Here is a 19512-nt window from a genome sequence, read left to right as displayed (position 1 = left end):
AAGGCAATACTGTGTCTTCAAGAAGTGTATAAAACCAACTTTTTTTTTGAACAAAGGATTCAGACTCCCTGCCGGTCTGAGTCTGTGCCTCAGTCATTACACATTTCCATGGGTGCAAGTATCCTGTCTGTGCAATAAGGTTGAATTAATAGAGTTGTCCTATTCCTAAATGCAGTAGATATTACAGTCTTGCAAGCTGTCTCCTCAACAGAGGGAAATTTGTTTATTACAAAGCTTGTAAAACAGGAAAGAGAAACCTCCCTTTTCAGGGAGATGCTAAATTCTTTGGAAGTTATTTATTCACCATGATAACTGTTGATGGATGAAAAGTCTAAAGCAGAGTGTAAAATATCTTGCTTTTCCACTATAATTCCACTTGGAATACTCTAATTCCACTTGGAAAAGGGGCAGACTGAGTGGTCTACTGAGCACGGTCAGTAATGCTGCAAGGATTGCTCATGGATTCAGCAGGGAACAGGACACCTCTGGCACAGTATCCAGCAGTGCCACCATGGAACACTCTGCAAATGTATGCTTGCATGGGCCTGAAGTGTTGAAATATCCTGTGTGATGGTGTTCACAGGGGTTCTTGGATGAGGGAAGAGACAAGAATGTTGACTTTATGTTTCAGAAGGCTTGATTTATTATTTTATGATATATATTACATTAAAACTATACTAAAAGAATAGAAGAAAAGGTTTCATCAGAAGGCTAGCTAAGCTAAGAATAGAAAGGAATGATAACAAAGGCTTGTGGCTCGGACAGAGAGCCCAAGCCAGCTGGGCTGTGATTGGCCATTAATTACAAACAACTCTATGAGACCAATCACAGATTCCCCTGTTGCATTCCACAGCAGTGGATAATCAATGTTTACATTTTGTTCCTGAGGCCTCTCAGCTTCTCAGGAGGAAAAATCCTAAAGAAAGGATTTTTTCATAAAAGATGTCTGCGACAATCCTGATGTTCAGAGCTCTGTGAAGCATGCATTAAGCCTCCCTTTCTTCTTGAAATATTGCTTTGTATATATGAAAATATAATGCAAACTTTTGTGAAACACTTAATCCCAGAAAAAAACCCCAAACCTTTAAAATCAAAACACTGGGATACATTATTACTACTTACTCATCATTTCCATTGATAAAAATACTAGTTATAGTGATTATCATCACCCTCCTGTATCTTTTCTTTCTGGTGCTATGGCAATTTCTGCACCATATGTGTGCTATTCAGACAGTTCCTCTTAAAATACTGACTCAGATTTACTGATAAATGTGCAATTTGCAAATGCAGTCCTCAGCTGAGTGGTGCATTCCTAGTTAGCAAACCACCTCTGCCTCCTATAAACAGGTATGTGCTTAAGTGCTTTTTCAGGTGTGACTTAGACACATGATACTGGACAGAACAAGGGCCTAGAAGAAGGCAAAAATTTCAGCTTGCTGTGCAGAGCCATCATTTATCTCCTGCAGGCAACCTCTGTTCTGAGGGCCAAATTTTTGTTTATTATAAGTGAAAACGAGATTAAGCAAAAGAACAACATTACACTGCTGTTACAGTTAAACTTTGCAAAATTGGCTTCTGAGTTATAAAAAAAAATGATCAGGAAAAAGGGAGGGAAGAAAGAAATGTAAAACTCTGCAAAGATAAGTTATGTGGCTGCTATGAATGAAGAATTCTCTTGCTGGAATGTCAATAAATAAAACTTGGGAAAAATAGAGAAAATCAATGGAACAAGTTCTAAAAGCCACCTGGTCTCTGTGTAGGAGGAATTAGCACATAAATGCAACTAACTCCCTCCACTTTTCATTTCTGGGAAAGGTGAAATTTTAAGCCATTACTCATCTCATTAGTCATTTTACAATCCTAATTGGTATTGCTAGGCCAGATGCCTGCATTCCAACATTTCACCTATCCCATTGAACAGGAAGTGCAATTAATCAGCTCTTCTAGGGCTGGCTGTCCCTCTGTGAAATATCATCAAAAAATCTGAGCACATTTTGTGAGGAGAGGAAGAATGTAATCCTGGAAGACTTCTCTCAAAGTTAGTGCGTTTTATAAATGAGCCTTAGGAACTGGACATTTTCCTAGTGAAGTACTTAACCATCTCAAATGGTAGAGGAATTAATCTCAGGATTAAAATTGCCCTGGTTTCTTCCCTTTATTTATACCACTTCTTGTTGTTTTGTATGTTGCTTCATTTCTTTGTAGGACTTTTATATTTGCATACAAGAATCAAATGAGAAGAATTGGGTTGGAAGGGACCTCAACTGATTATTTGGGATGGATGGACTGGATGGGCTCCAGTCCATCCTGGAGTCTGGCTTACCAGCTGATACTAAGTGTGTGAGTAGGACAGAGGGAACTGGGGATATTGGACATTATTACCAGTAAAGGTCTCTGAACCTTTAGGCAGTGTTTATGGTTTCTCAAAAAGAAAGCAAACTTCTCTCATGCCATGGCATGACAGCACACAAGGTGCCAGCAAATAAAAGCATTAAAATGGCAGAAAGAGCAACCAAAGCTCCTATTAGGCTAAGAGTAAAATAAAAAAAATTTACTTTTAGAATTTGACATATATAAATGACATAAGTCCTTTCTCCCAAGTAACAACAAATAGGACAAGATGAAACGTCTTCCAGTTGCACTGGGGCCGGTTTAGATTGGATATTAGGAAAAAAGGTCTTCAAGGAAAGGGTTACCAAGCACTGGAATAGACTGCCCAGGAAAGTCCTTAAGTCACCATCCCCAGAGATATTTAAAGATGAGTAGATGTGGTGCTTAAGGACAAGGTTTTTCAACTGCAGTACTCGGTTAGCAGTTGGACTCATAGTTTTAGAGGACTTTTTCAACCAAAGTGATTCTGTGATTGTATTAAATAGGTGCCACTGCTGAAGGAATGCTTAAGGCAAAAATATTGAGGTTTAAAACAGAAAGAGACCACAGTTTTAAATAGGCCTGTCAGTACAGCCCACTCATACCAACTATAAAGCAGATTTTCACATCTCTTGAATTTTCAGTTGTCTAAAACCTTTTGATTCTTTTTTAAACACAGACACTTGTAAATTTATAAATATAAAAGGTGAATTGTTTTTATGGAAAATTTTTGGACAGGAACAATTACTTATACCTCCAGGCACCACTGTAATACCAAACCCAGCTCCACGTTTAGGGAAAAGTAAAACTAACTTCTGGCTCTAGTCAGCAAGAACAAGAACAAGTATGTGTTTTGTCACCAGCTGCTGAAATTTATGGCATTGAAATCAAGAGCCACTAAGAGCTGACTCAGCGGATTGCACTTGTGACATGGACAGAAGAATGCCTGAGTTATGTTTGCAGGGCAGAGTATGTCATCTAAATTAATACAGAAAAATTGCCTCATAAGTCACCCCTGCAGTTGCTCTGCATTGCACTCTTTGAGGATCAGAATTCAACACTGCACTAATTTTGCAGATGTAGCACTGATTCATCTGGTTTGGATCTTTATATCTTTCCACACAGAGCGAGTTTTAATGACACTCAGGTTATTCAGAGAACCACACTAGCTAGACCATTAAACCCAGCATTAAATCCAAACTAACTCTCCAAGGAGCTTAATTCATTCCATATGAGGCAGTACAGTGTTGCTGATGACTCCAGTGAAATATTTAAAGTATAGTGTATTCCACCAAAAGAGAAACAAATGAGAGAAATACCTAAGAGCAGGCAACATTGCTCAATTACTGTTGGGGTTTTCTTTTGCTTGTAGAGACACCAAAGAAATTTCATTTTTAACTGCATGGTCACCCTGGGTGTTGTGTTGTGTAGACCTGCATTTCATACTTACTGTGAACTCTCTGGAGATGTCAGTGTTGGAGAGCAGAGTGAGCAGAAAACAGATTTCTTTTTGCAGTTTTGAGGAATTCAAAAGCCCTGGGGCTTTGGAGATATTTGTTTTGTTTTGTTTTATTTCTGGGGGGAATGGCGGGGGTGGGGGGGGGGAAGTATGTGTGATAAACTTGAGGAAAAAAAAAACCCAAAAAACCTAGGGAAAAGTAGGAGGAAAAAACCTCTTTGAGAAACTTGTATAGGCTCTTACATGTGGCAGCCAGCAAGTGGAACCTGCTCCTTGGCTGTGAATCAGAGAATAATTGCTGGGCTTTCATCAGCAATGACATTTTCAGAACAGACCCTAGGCTCCTGAGGGTTGCTTCATCTGACAAGAAACCAGTTGTACTTCTTCAGGCCCCTCTCGCCAAAATCAAGATTTTGCTTTTTTTAAAAGAAGTTAATTAATAAAAATTAACAAAACCCAATATTTGATGTTTGGAAAATCCCATACATTTCAATGAAAACATATTTTTCTGGAATTTTCCTGGCTTGCTTTGTTTGGGGTATTCTCTCAGAAAAGTGTTGGGATTTATTAAGACACTTCTCTGGTCTGGCTCTGCTCCAGCAAAGCATGGCCTCATTCCAGCCTGCTGTTAATGACAGTGCTGGAGTGACACACACCAGTCTACTCATTATTGTGCAGAGGGAAGAAACTGCACAAAACAGTCTATTTAACAACAGAGAAAACAGGATCACCTGACAGGCTTTGGAAGCAGACTAACTATAGCCAGGCACTGGCAAGGGTTAGAAGAGTAATGTCATCACATGCTTGTGCTTTTATTGAACACAAAATTCATTTGAGAAGGAAAAGTGGAGAATGCTTCTCTCCTAAGTGGCATCTCTTGTAAAGAAATAGCTGATTTCTCCAGAAGGTTGCTTGAGGAGGAATTGATATTTCCTTGATATTTTGCTCCCTCAGACGTTTGATTATTTTTGGGATTTTGTTTTGTTTTGTTTGTTTTACAATAGAAACTCTTGCTGTTATAAATTATAACCTTTCTTTTCCAAACAGATGTTTCATTGCAGGTGCTCAAAGTTTGAGCATTGTGGCAATGCTTCAAAAAACTAAGAATGCTGCAGACATCTTTTATGGAAAATCCTTTCCTTAGGATTTTTCTTCCTGAGAAGCTGAGAGGCCTCAGGAACAAAATGTAAATATTGATTATCCGCTGCTGTGGAATGCAACAGGGGAATCTGTGATTGGTCCATGTGGTTGTTTCTAATTAATGACCAATCACAGTCAGCTGGCTTGGACAGAGAGCTGAGCCACAAACCTTTGTTATCATTGCTTCCTATTCTATTCTTAGCTAGCCTTCTAAGGAAATCCTTTCTTCTATTCTTTTAGTATAGTTTTAATGTAATATATATGATAAAATAATAAATCAAGCCTTCTGAAACATGGAGTCAGATCCTCGTCTCTTCCCTCAACTTGAGACCCCTGTGAACATCGTCACACTAAGAATATTCTCTGTAGCTCCCAGCATTTCTGTTTTGAAATTCATTGCCTGCACTCTTTGTATGCTGAGTGCAGCACCACCAGAACAGAGCTGATATGCTGTTGACACACTTGAGCAAAAGGAAATCATACAACCCAGGATGCTCAGTAAAGCCCTGGAAACAACTGAAATGCAGCAGAGAAAGCAAAAAGCTGCAGCTCTCTTTTAGGAAGGGCTTGGTTTTGAGCCTTCTTTTCTCAAAGGACTGAGCTGCCAAAAGACCATGAAAAACACTGTTATGGGTCAGAGAAAAGTCGTCTTTACAGCATCTCCAAAAAACTGATCTAATTCCTGTGTGCTGTTTTGTGGGCTAGTCTCATAACAATAGTTTGAAGATGGTATTTAAATGCTTTAGGAAGTGCATAGAAGGGTGAGGAGTGAGTGTACTGCAGGGAATTAAATGAACGAGTTATGTATGAGGTGATGTTTGGATAGTGCATTATCTCTGGGCCTAGCAGGAAGGTGACAGAAGGCGTTCTAATTGCAGGATGTTGTCCCTAAGGATGTTCATACAATAATGAATGACAGAATGTGTTCACACTTGAAGGGAATGGATAAATAATCCATAGACCTTGTTTGAAAGGAAGAAATGATAAGTTCAGACTACTGATAAGTTCAGAATAATGTCCCTAGTATTTCTCCCAGCTGTCTTTTGGCATGAAAGCAGGCTAAAAACATAACTAATTTTACCAGGTTATATGTATCTATGTAGATGGACATGGATATAGGGGTATTTCAAGAAAAGATGTATTAGATGATTAGAGATGAAAACCATTGGTTAACCCATTGAAAATAACGCACAAACATAGGTATTCCTGCCTACTTTTTACCAGCATTTTTTTTACTTCTGTTGTGCATGATTTCCCTTGTTTCCTTTTGTTAATTTTCTTAGGCAGGGGAAGGGGCAGAGGAACTTGCCCTTTCCATATGACACAAAGTTCATGACCTGATGCTACCAAATCCCTTTTTCTGTTGTAGTGGCTCGGAAATGCTGCAGGACTGGCAGAGAGACGTAGCCCTTTCTGCCTCCAGGGAGAGGAACTGTGCACCACAAGCACAGTGCCCAGAGGAGGCTACCCATTGCCTGGAGGAGGAAAGGTTTTTTTGTGTATCCTTTTTTGTTTATTCTGCCCAAGAGGAAGAAAACTGTGACAAGCATGCTGAATGGAGAAGAACAATGGAGTCAGAGCACTCTGTGAGAGTGAGGTCACACTATTGCAAACTATGCATTGTTTTCCAAAGTGTTGACAAATTGCTATGTAATTATGTCCAGCTGCAACAATGACAGATATACCTACAGAGGAGATAACAACGATTGCTGCAGGCAAAGCAGTAATGCAGTTGAGATCTTTGCACTGTGAGGTTATCCTGACTTTGTACCAATGTACCCCCCCCCCCACCCCCCCCCCCCCCCCCGCCCCCAAGTCCAGATAAGCCCAGCTGACCCATCAGTAGTGTGTTCAGGCAGACCAAGTCCTTCAGCCAGAGGCACATAAGGGGCTGATTACACTTGGCATGGCATTTACCTTCAGCTGCCTTCCAACTTAACTTTTTAGGGATCAACCAGATGAAGGTGCTAACTGCAGCTGTGAGGCCTATCCCTCCATGAAGAACAGCAAAACTCCTTGGCAGGCTCCAGCTGCCTGAGCTGGGCTTGCTCAGCTCCTCTGCTGGCCCAAACCTCTTGCTGCTTGCACTTCAGACATGCTTTTCTTTGAGGATCTCAAAACACTCCCCTGGTGCTGGTAAGTGTCCTAGTTCAGGCTGGTGTTATAGATGGATAATGAGAAGATTTGCTCTTGCAATTAAGGGATAATTATTGTGGGAATATTAATAAAAGCTTTAGCGATGTATAGTTATGTTATTGTAGCTTAGATGTCCTCTGTTCTCCCCATGGTTCCCTTTCTCCCCTGTATTGTGACCATCAGACAGCCTGGGTTGTCTAGAACAGGTTAAAAAGAAATGTGTCCTTACCTGGGGCAGCTGGGAATGGAAAAGCTTAGGGGGTTGCTTAGGGGGTGAGGCATGGCAACTCCTGAGCTCCAATCCAGTTACAAAGCAGTCTCCACTGATGAATGGTAAAGAGCTGACTGACAGACTTTGGGAGGGGCCATGGCTGGCTGATGCAACCCCCAGGGCTATAAAAGACTGAGCATCCAGCCTGAAGATGAACTGGTCATGTGGCAGCCACAAGGGCAGTTCCCAGCACTGAGGAATTTTTCATTATGTAGTCCTTTATTGTATTTTTGTCAAGGTTTAATAGGCCTTTTTAAATTTCCAATGTGAGCAGTTGTTACTCACACTGGGACAGAGTTCATGTTCATCTTAACAGCTGGTACAGTGCTGTGGCTTGGATTTAGTATGAGAATAGCATGGATAACACACTGATGTTTTGGCTGTTGTTCGGTAGGGCTTACCCTAAATAAAGCACTTTTCAGTGCTCTAGCTCCAGGCTCTGCAGTGAGAAGGTGCATGAGCATCTGGGAGGGACCATGGCTGGGACAACTGAACTGGCCAAAAGGCTATTCCATATCTTAGAATGTCACGGTCAGTATAAACTGGAGAGGGTTACCCAAAAAAAGGGCAATCACTGTTTGGGAATGAGCTGCCTATTGGTCAGTGGTAAGCAATTTTATCATGTGCAACTTGTCTGTCATGGATTTTATTTCTTTCTCTTTTTTTCCCCCTCATCACTATAATGGTTTTTGTTATTTTTATTTTATTTATTTAATTTTTTTTCTATTATTAAACTCTTACCTTAATCCATGAGGGTTTTTTCTCTTTTTCTGATTCCCCTCCCCATCTCACAGTGGGGAAGGAGTGAGTGAGCATCTGCTCACTTAGTGGTACTTAGTTGCTGGATGGAGTTAAGTCATGACAGTAAGACAGAATCATCAGTCTTCTCTGAAGGCTTGTTGGTATGGGAAAGATAGAATAATAATATAATCAGGGAGCATTGATGTTTTTCCATGAAGTGTTCTCCTAGGATATTTTAGTATGATGTCTGTGGCTCAGTGACTCAGTTCATAAAGACCTTCAGCCTCCCAAAGCAGTAAGAATTCACCAGTCAACAGACCTCCTCAGATTTTGGTCCTGTTGTAGATTACTGTAGACAATAGGGCAATATGTGGCGAAGAAGGACAGCAAAATTTTGCTGTTCTAGTTATTTGGGTATCTCATATGGAAGGTGCATACCCACAAGGCTATATTGTAGGTGTTCTATATGTTGATCCCATTGAGCAAAATGACAGTGGTTGTGCAGAGACGTTTGTGTTAGCAAATTTGTCCCAAAGTTACAAGGTTATTTACTCAGAACTATTCAGGTACTTTGAACCTAGAGCTGAATTTTCTGTGCTTAGCAGGCTATTTTTTTCTCCTTAAGCAGTTTAATTGGTTCAAGAAGTAGAAATGACCTTGCCAGAACAATTACTTTTTTTCAAATATCGTGAGAAGCACACAGAAGGTGCTGTTAACTGTTGCACTTTATTGGATAGTGCATCTGAATCCTGGAAGCTCAGAACTCACTGACTGTGAATCACAGAGGATGGCTCTTCCTGTACTTCCTGCCTGTAGAATAACAGCATGCAGAAAGTTTAATTATTATCATAAAATTAACTTTCCTCCAAAAAGCTTTAAATATTGCTTTGAGATGTATAACAAGAGAAATTCTATGTCCCCTGTCACTGATGTGAGTGGCATTGAGTATTTCTGATCCTCAGAGAGGTCGCTGCCTAGTGTTCCTGTGCTGAATGAAGACTCCAGGGCTGGCCAGAGATCCACTGCTAGGGCACGAGGGGTGACACAGGTAACATGTATTAGATGAGCTGCTGCCACATTATGTGGGAAAACTGGAAATCTTCCTGGGTAACTTTTAATACTTTTGGGATTAAATCTGAGCTGATGCACAGATGGATGGAGGTTGGGAGTGTGGTGACTGCTCTGAGTGACAAAAAGGAGGGAGTGACTCACGCTCTGAAAACACAATTTACCTGTACAAAACCTGTGCTCTATCCCCTACTGCATGTTCCAGGAGGTGAAAACCATCCCTGTTAAGATGCTGGAGGTGTGTTGTGGCTTGTGAGTCAGCACCTTTCAGGAGTTTGTGGGTGGGAGTTGAAAACTTACTGGAGTGTGATGTACTGTGGCCGTGTTCACAGGGGTGTCAGGTTGAGGGAAGAGATGAGGATCTGACTCCGTGTTTCAGAAGGCTTGATTTATTAATTTATAATATATATTTTATATTAAAACTATATGAAAAGAAGAAAGGATTTCATCAGAAGGCTAGCTAAGAATAGAATAGGAAAGAATGATAACAAAGGCTGCTGTCTTGGACAGAGAGCCCAAGCCAGCTGACTGTGATTGGCCATTAGTTAGGAACAACCAACATGGGCCAATCACAGATCCACCTGTTGCATTCCACAGCAGCAGATAACCATTGTTTAAATTTTGTTCCTGAGGCCTCCCTCTCAGCTTCTCAGGAGGAAAAATCCTAAGGAAAGGATTTTTCATAAAGGATGTCTGCGACAATATACAAGAAAACAGAAGAGCTCCTAACGCGTGTCTGGTGTCTTTGTTCAGCCTGGTGAAAATTTATAACAAACACCTGCTATACATGTCTGCTACCAGTGGGTTGTGACTCCCTCCTGGTGTGTTATAGGCTGTCTGTCCTCTGTGCTGGGAAGTTCTTGGGATCTGTGATGGCCATAAAAATTAGCAGAAAGAACCCCTGAAAGGACAGAATCTGTCAAAGCCTCCATCCTACAGATATTTGCATTGCCTATCTGCCCTCTGCCTTCTGCCCTTGATTCCCTCCTTGGGTCCCTGAGCCAGAATGCACAAATCCCCTCACAGATTTTTCTACAAAGACACAGCTGAAACAGAGACTAGAGCATATGTTTGAAATCCAGATAACAGAAAGGCAGATTGTGCTGGGAGAAAGTCCAATACAATTTAAAGAAAGTCACACTGGTGTAAGTTTCCATCACTCAAAGTTACATGATACAGAAAAAAAAAAGTACAGAGTACTTAGTTTTAATTTAGTAGAAGTAATTTTGATTTGAGCAAGGTTGCATGCTGTCTACTGAAAAAAAAAATTTATAGACTTTAATTGTAAAAGAGTGAAGGCTTTTGCTTCAAAGAGCCCATCAGCATTCTGTCTTTCCTGTTTTATCAGTAAGTGAAGAGCAAATAACAGATGGGCATGTCCCTTAGTGCCAGCAGTGAATGTTCATGAAATATAGCACAATCTACTTCTGATGTGTTATGTGTTTTAACAGTAGTAGTAGGTGTGCGGCAAGATGAATAATTAGCTCAGATCAAAGATCCCTTTTTTCCTGCTGAGAAGATGGCAGCGGCTGGCACTTGGGAGATGACTGTATTATTTGGGTGTGATGATTGAAGCAGAGAAAAACTGCTTCAGAAGACACATGGAACAAATTTTAGGGGGTGATAGGAGCATGAGAAAGATTTTTATGTCTGGATTCAGATCCCCCCAAAAGAAAAAAAAAATCCAGTTTAATTCATTGCCTCATCAGGATGCAAATTAACCTTTTCTAGCCATAGAAAAAAACTAAGATTAGTTGTCGCAGACATCTTTTATGAAAAATCCTTTCCTTAGGATTTTTCCTCCTGAGAAGCTGAGAGGCCTCAGGAACAAAATGTAAATAATGATTATCTGCTGCTGTGGAATGCAACAGGTGGATCTGTGATTGGCCCATGTTGATTGTTCCTAACTAATGGCCAATCACAGTCAGCTGGCTCGGACTCTCTGTCAAAAACAGAAACTTTTGTTATCATTCTTTCCTATTCTGTTCTTAGCTAGCTTTCTGAGGAAATCCTTTCTTCTATTCTTTTCGTATAGTTTTAATATAAAATATATATTATAAATTAATAAATCAAGCCTTCTGAAACACGGAGTCAGATCCTCATCTCTTCCCTCAACCTGAGACCCCTGTGAACATGGTCACAATTAGTGGATTAGTGCTTCAATGCAGGGAGATGATGCGCAGGGAGATGATGCACAGGGAGAGCCAGTTTCCTTTGCTCAGATGGCTGGGTTGTTTTTTTTAACTACAGACTCAAAGATGTACATTTCACCTAAATCAAAATGGATTGCTACTCTGGAGAATTTCTACTCTGTCTCAGAGCACTGGGTGTAGCATGGCTATGTTGGATCCACAGCCTCCCTGGGCACACACCGCCCAGCCCAGTCATCAGTGGACTCGGCTAACACAGCCAGAGCCCTTTTGCTACCTGTGTTCCTTGAATAGCACCACCTGGATTTGGAAACATCTCTTAAAAGCCCAAGACTGGGGCTGATAAAAACCAGCATGCTGAGTAAGAAGCTGTTTAGCCTGCCCAGCAGAAAGCAAGAGAAATGTTTAGATACCTTACTCAGAAATGAGAGGGAAATGTCTCTGTGTGTGTTCAGGATGCACAGCTGTGAAAGCTGGCCAACCCCTCCCTGCTCTGAAAAAGCATACAAGCAGAAAAATCCTATTAATCAAAGCATCACAGAATGGCAGGGATAGCTTTCAATAGACTGATTGTTCAGAGCTCCATCCAGCCTAGCCTTGAACACTTTTGGGGATGGGGCATCCACAACTTCTCTGGGCAACCTCTTCCAATGCCTAATCATCCTCACAGTAAATAATTTCTACCTAATATCCGATATAAATCTGCCCTCTTTCAGTTTGAAGCCCTTCCTCCTTTTCCTATCACTACCTGCCCTTGTAAAATGTCCCTCTCCAGACTTTTGTAGGTCACTTTAGGTACTGGAAGGTAATTTAAGGTCCCCCTGGTGTGCTTTTATCTCTAGGGAGAACCCCAGCTCTCCCTGCCTCTCTTCACAAGAGAGATATTCCAGGTCTATGATCACAATCCTGGGTCTCCTCTGGACTCACTTGGAGAGGTTATCAGTGTCAGGCTAAGCTTTCAGGGGGCTTGAGGGTTTTTTGGTTTCTACCACTACTGAGAAATAGAGAGAGATATTATCTCTCTGAGCTGGGTTCCTCACTGATTTAACACTGAATCCCTTTTTGCAAGCAGAGCCACTTCAGCAGGAGAAATTCAGCATATCCCTGAGTGGTGAGGGAAACACTGGCTGGTGAACACTGCAGGGGCTTTGTCATTTTAAGTGCTGGGAAGGTCTGTGTGTATCCAGCCTAAAGTTGTTCTGCATGTTAAGGCAAGTTATAGTCAAGTATTTTCAGCATCTAAATTTCAGATGAATGCACTTTTGTGCAAGATGAAGAACTAAGTCTTATCGGAAAAATCTATTTCTTACTTTGCCAATTACAAAACGGACAACTGTTTTATTTATGCTCACTATCAGTTAGTTTATGCTTAGCCATTTAACTGTTACTCTAGCTCTATTTGATGGAAAATTCCAGAGGGCCAGATTTTCGAACAGTGTAAATTACCCAATTCCACTGACATCAGCTGATTCTCATAAGCAGGAACTGGGGGCTCTTAATGTGTCCATATTCCCACTCCTGGGTGGGTTTAACAGAAAAGCACTGTGATCTGTTTGCAAACAAATGGAAACATGTAAATTGAAGTGATGCTTCAGCTGTGGTGGTTCAGACTTTTGGAATGTGAAATGTTCCAGAGCCATGGGACTTATTTTTGCATGGTATTTAAGTTACCTTAAAGCTCACAAATATAATATGGCTTGTTCCACCATTCTAAGCTTCTCAAACATTTCAGGTGACTGCACTGACGGTAGGTTGAATGTGAATTGAATTTCACTTGGTTTAAAATTCTGTATCTAGAAAAATAAAAAAAAAGTTTGGATGGAGGTGATGTGACTTCAGAATAAACTCAAGTTCAGATAGAGTTTCGCTTGGGTCAGACCTTTTATGTGCTTGTGAACAATAAAATTCCAGGATATCACATTCAGATTAGAGGAATGTTTTACATAATCCTCTGAGAATCCAAACCAAAACTCCATTAAACCAAAAGCTTTTTAATTCTCCTGGAATGGAAGATGAAGAATATTGTATCATGCACCCATATAATTGCAAACAAGATGATCTATTAGTAAAATCAGATTCTGGCATGTTTTGACATATAATGCTATAAAGAAACCATTGAGCAAGTAAGGAAATAAAACCCCAAATCCAAAGCAAGAATCATTATCAGAATACCTAAATATAAGTTGCATATGTTACTCCAGACTGAAAATATGTCCTAGAAAACAAACAGGAGATGCTTTAGTGGCAGGAACCAAATACAGAAACAACAAGAAAATAATAACAAGAAAAAGAAGACAACAGCATAAAAGAGGCAAAAATATTTAGAAGTATGATAAGTAAATATATACAAAGTTTCTTTGGCCTTCATTTTGCAGTGGTTTTACACTTACATTGTTGAATGGCTGTAAAATTCCTGTACTCATCTAGAACTCGGTTCTTTGGAATATTCATCATCATGTCAGGGGGAAATCCTTCAAGATTTATTCTAGTAGCTATTTGGTTTACCTAAAATTTTTTTGTTTGTTGAAAGGAATATTAACTTCTCATTCATGTGTGCCAAAGAGTAACAAGGATTAAAAGCCACCAGTTTTCCTGAAGAAGAAATAAAATCAGACTTTCTTGCTTACTGGTACTACATAAATGAATATTACAGCCATAGCTATGAGAGGTTTTTTATCTATTACATATAAAAGGCCAACTGAGGAAAAACTGATGGGAAAGCCCTATGTAGGCATTATGGGGTTCTGGTAGTAAAAAGATAAAAACATGAGTAGTTTATGATGTCTTCAGACTCCAAGGACACTTGTACACCTATATCATGTTTTTCTAGTTTGAACACTTTCATTATCCTATACCACCATGAGGAGCAACATAATTTTCCTACATTTATGGCTTGTAGCAGCCACATATACACAGGCTACCAACTAAGAAGGTCCCCACCAGTGTAGTATTTTGTGTATTTTGTCTATAAAAATGTCTTCTCCTTGTGTGCTAAATCCCAGTACTGGGAGGGACCAGGAAGCCTGAAGATATTTCTTCTAGAACAGAAATCCTCCTGAAGTTTAACAGAACTTCAGGAAAAAAAAGGAAAAAGACATTCTGGTTTTATTTATTTACATTGAAAACACCCAATTAGAAAAAAACCCAAAACTCCACAACAACAAACAAGCAAAAATTCCTCAACAAAAAAACCCAAAAAACCCAAACCAACCCAGAAGGAAAAGGGGAAAAAAGAAAGAAAAAGGAAAAAAATCCAATTAAAAATATCAATAAAGTAATTTTCTGCTTTTTTCATTTGCAATTATAGTGATAATACTTCAGTGGGAGACTCAATAATAAGAAATACTGAGTTTTTTTACCAGATATGGGCTGTTTCTCATAGCCTAGAAACAGTGCATGGATCATCCTTTGCTCCCTGTGCATGACAGACTCCTGACTGCTTTTAAAGAGTCCTGATCTTTTTTTTGTTTTTGCTCAAATAAAATATTTTCCATCAAGTCTTCCTGCTTCGTTTGGGACCCCCCTGAAAAGCATCACACACTGTGAGACTTGGTAACTTGTAATTTGTAACTTACTTTTTTGTAAAAATCAAAACCAATAATGCAACAGGCAACACTAATAGTCAATATTTTATAAGCCAGTGTTCTTTTGGTAATGTGCTATTTTTTTGAGGAAAACACCCGACTGTTTGCCCCAGGAGAAGGGGTAATAGGCTTAAAGGCTACTTTTTAGCCTTTTCAGCGTGGTTCCAGTCGAATTGCAGGCGCATTAGAGAGCTGGGAGGATACTGGATTTGCCTCAGCTGCTTTGTGCTGCCTCCCTGCTTTGGCTCTCCCAGCGATCCCCACTAGATGGTAGTGTCAGCCCAGCTCCGAATTCCAGCTCCTCCAGCCATGGGATTTGCCCTTTTTTTAAAAAAATATTTTATTTATTTATTTTTTCTTTTTTGGTTTGTTTTGTGGAAGGAATCTCTGTTCTTGCCGTTCTGAGGTGCTTCGTGCTGCTTCTGGGGTGGTGTCTCAGCAGGAAAGGTGACAGCAGTGTTTATTGGATGGGGTTGGTGCAACCCCCAGTATCAATCCAGGCTGGGGGATGAACAGATTGAGGACAGCCCTGCCCAGAAGGACTTGGGAGTGCTGGTGGAAGAGAGGCTGGACATGACCCAGCAATGTGCACTCACAGCCCAGAGAGCCAAATGTGTCCTGGGCTGCATCCAGAGCACCGTGGGCAGCAGGGGAGGGAGGGATTCTGTCCCTCTTCTCTCCTCTGCTCTGCTGAGAGCCCACCTGCATTGCTGCATCCAGCTCTGGGCTCCCAGCACAGGAAGGACATGGAGCTGTTGGAGTGACTCCAGAGGAGGCCACAAAGATGGCCCTCTGGTTGGAGGGATGGAGCACCTCTTGCTGTGAAAAATATTTGCTCAGCCTGAAGAATACTCTTGCTGCCTTTTAATACTTAATGGCAGCTTATAATAAGGGTGCAGATGCATCGCTGGCCGGAGTCTGTGTACAAGTCACAAACGGGACAGGACTGCTGTGGAACGTGCCTTGAACAGTTTTATTTTCCAGCATCAGTCTCATTACATGGTTTGACAATGGGAAGATGCCAGCAGCTCACATCCCAGGCAGCAGACAAAGAACTTAATGTTACAACTTGCTTTAAAAGGTTTTTGACCCATCACACAAAGCAAAAGCACATTGACAGTAGTTCTATCCAACCACTATAAGCACACGTACCTTTGGTTAAACAATGCTTGCTTATTTCTAATACAATACCTGCTTGTAAGCCTTAAAACACAATGCACAGATGTCCATTATTAAGCTTCAAACTTCCTAAGGTCTTGCTAGATAAACTTTTCTGTAGCTTAGGGAGTTATTCTAGACAAGCGTTAATACACAGACCATTGTTCTATTTGTCCTTGCTTTTCTACTTTTTAAATCATTTTTCTGCTGACCAATCTCATGCCTGCTGCTTTGCTCTAATCACAGTTCTACGGCCTCTGGGGCCTGCCTTTTGAAATCCACTGATTTTGTGGATTCCCACACAGACAGACTTCTTACCAGAGCCCATTGTGATAAACTAAAAGAGATTTGGTTTAGACTGGATATAAGGAAGAAGTTTTTACTGTGATGGTCGTGAATCACTGGAGCAGGTTGCCCAGAGAGGTGGTAGATGTCCCATCCCTGGAAAAATTCAAGGTCAGGTTGGATAGATCATTTAGATGCACCTGACCTAATTGAAGATGTCCCTGCTCATGGCACAGGGATTGAACTAGCTGACCTTTAGAAGTCCATTCTAAGCCAAACCATTCTATGATTTTCTCCTTAGGACTAGGGATGCACACATGGCAGCTTTGTGCAGATCAGGCTGAAGACTATTGAGAGAAATGAAGGAAATAAGAATCATCTCTCTAACAGTGTTGGTTTTTTACCCTCAGATTTATTATCCCATATCTTTTGCATACTCTAATTTTTCATTGCAATATTTAACATAGATAGCAGCTAAGAGGAGGACCATTAATAATGTCTCAGAATGAGCTATATTTTAGCAGTTGTATTTTTGCAACATAAAGTCCTTACTCGTGTTTAAATTTATCTTTTGCTCAGATGCATCATTTGGGTCAGAAATCCTGGCCCTTGTTCTTCATGTGTTTTATACTTTTATCACTGTAACTATTCAAAATCAGTATTCTTTCAGAAAATGCAATGGAGCAAGTTAAAATGGAGCCAGGAGTACCAGGTCCTGCTTTTCTTCTTGAGATTCAGAGAATATCTAGACTGATAGAAAAATGGACTCCAGTTTCCCAGGCTAAATGTTACCTGTTTTGCCTTAAAAGACAGTTATCTTTAATTTCTCCTTTCCATTTTCACTGTCCTCCTGACCTTCTTAGGTCATTTAGAGTGGCAGGTAGGGCTAAGTATTTTGGTGATGAAGATTTTGAAGATGTTTGGCAAGTTGAGCAGAAACTTTTAAAGGGAAAGACAAAGGAGTTTTTTTGTCCATGAATAAACAACTAAAGCAAAAAATTTACTGAAGATTAGTGAGGAATAAGGAAGGATTCTTGTGTGTGCAGTCAGTATATTGCACAGGACATAGTAAATGAGACAGAGATCAATATGCATTCTTCCAGTCATGTTTTTCTAAAGTGTTTTAAATTATGGGATCTTCTTTTATTCAGATATACTCTTTTAAGATAGAAAATTACATTAAGACTAACAGTGGCAGTATGTTAAAACCTCAGATATTTTGCTCATAAGGCAGGTAGTAACTAAATTAAAGCTTTATCTCAGTCATACTAATGAGATGCAATTGCATTGCAGTCTTTAATTACATGATTGCTTGGACCAGACCCACAATACATATAAACGACTTTAGCTCCCTTAGAGTCAATGCCAGTGTACACTATCAGAAAGTGTAATTCCTTTTCTTGAACAGAGTAATTTTCCAGAGAAGAACCTTCATTTACTTAAATTAAAAAGAATTCTATGTATTTTAATCTGGTCTACTTACTCACAGGAGTACGGGGCTGCATAAACTTATTAAGGGCAGTACACCAGGAAATGTGTTGTTATTATTTTACATCATTAAAGACTGATCATATACTTAATAAACCTGTATCATCATCCATATGGACAAGGGGCAGAGTCCTGGAACCCATTTTTGGCTGGCAGCTGCCTAAATGTGCAGTTTCCCCACTCCATTAATGTGTAATTTTATAGGGATGCTCTGGAGCCCTCTTCAAGTGTTATTGCAGCATTTCTTTCATATACCTCTCTCATGCCAGGATGCAAATATATTGTTCTTAATGCTTCAACCTATTTTTGTTTTGCATCAGCAGTTAGGGTAAAAAAGCTAAATCTAATATTTCCATCCCTCCCCATACAATTTCCTTGATTATAAATACATAATGGTTTTGGATTCCCTGTGCTGAATTGCTGTAGGATCCCTGTGAGCATTAAACGTTGCTCTTAAATGCTGACCAGTTTTAAATACCCCAGCAGGCATTAAAAGCCTGCCAATGAAGGCAGTGACTTGGCCACATCTCTGATGCAGTGCTGGGTTTAAGCAGCAGACACTACAGAGATGACTCAGGTACACCCTGCACTTGCTGCCATATGCAGGCTCCTCTTGCCTTGATTTTTTATGAAAACTGTTGTGTTTTTAAACTTCCTGGAGCTTAATTAATAAACATGACAACAAAAGTGGGACTTGGCACAAAGCCCTTCCCCATCCAGCACATGGGCATAGTAGGGTAATTGCAGTTATTTACATTTGGCATCCAGCTGACTGAACTAACAGCACAGTATCTTTTTTTCCCCTCTTGGAGTAGAGAGGCTATTAAATTAAACAGGTTAATGTAGCTGCAGCATTTCACCCCCTGCTATCCCTGCAGCCATAGTAAATCTGCCACCTGTTTATTTCCATAAAAATTCAATTACAGCACCACGAGTTTATTCTTCTTATGTGTGTTGTTAACTTGAGGCAGTTTCAGACTCAAAGTGCGTGGCCTGTTCCTTTCCAAAGCTGTTTTTCTGATGCTTCTCTTTAGCTGATAGCTTTTCATTTTGTTAAGTATCCCAGCCCCACACCCTTTGAAAATGAGAGAATAGATTTCTGCTGTGGTGCTTTGCCTTGGTGGTGCAAAAGGCAAAGCAACATGTGCACATACACAAATTTATAAACAAATTTATACATATTTGCACACCTCTCATCCCACTGTGGGGCACAAGCAGAGAACAGGCTGTAGGCTCCCAGCAGCAGCAGTTAAAAGAGGTTAGCAAAACAGGCCAATGACTTACAGTAAACCAGACATCTTTTAAAATCAGGCATAAATTCTCCCTCTCTTTCCTGACTTTCTCTTCTGAGAGATACAAACACATCTCTCTGCAGCAAGGAGGTTCTGAATGAGATGCCGCTTCCTATTTGGGCTGCATTAGGTAAAACACAATCTTTACAAGATCATCCTTGAGGCTTTTGTCATTGAGTCAGAAGCAGCAAATGGCCTGGAGTGGCTCTGTCCCTGCTGGCTGCAGATGCCCGTTTGGGTATGACGAGAACTGGACGTGGTGAGACTCTCAGAGGGAGGAGAGAAAGGGAAAGGCATGAAGATAAGTCACCTGGCAGACTTGTTTCATGGTATCACCTCATCCCCTCAGGATCCCAAAGGGAATGGTAAC

Source organism: Agelaius phoeniceus, chromosome 4 (assembly GCF_051311805.1).
Source record: "Agelaius phoeniceus isolate bAgePho1 chromosome 4, bAgePho1.hap1, whole genome shotgun sequence".
NCBI lineage: Eukaryota > Metazoa > Chordata > Aves > Passeriformes > Icteridae > Agelaius > Agelaius phoeniceus.
Note: the sequence above shows the minus strand (reverse complement) of the source record.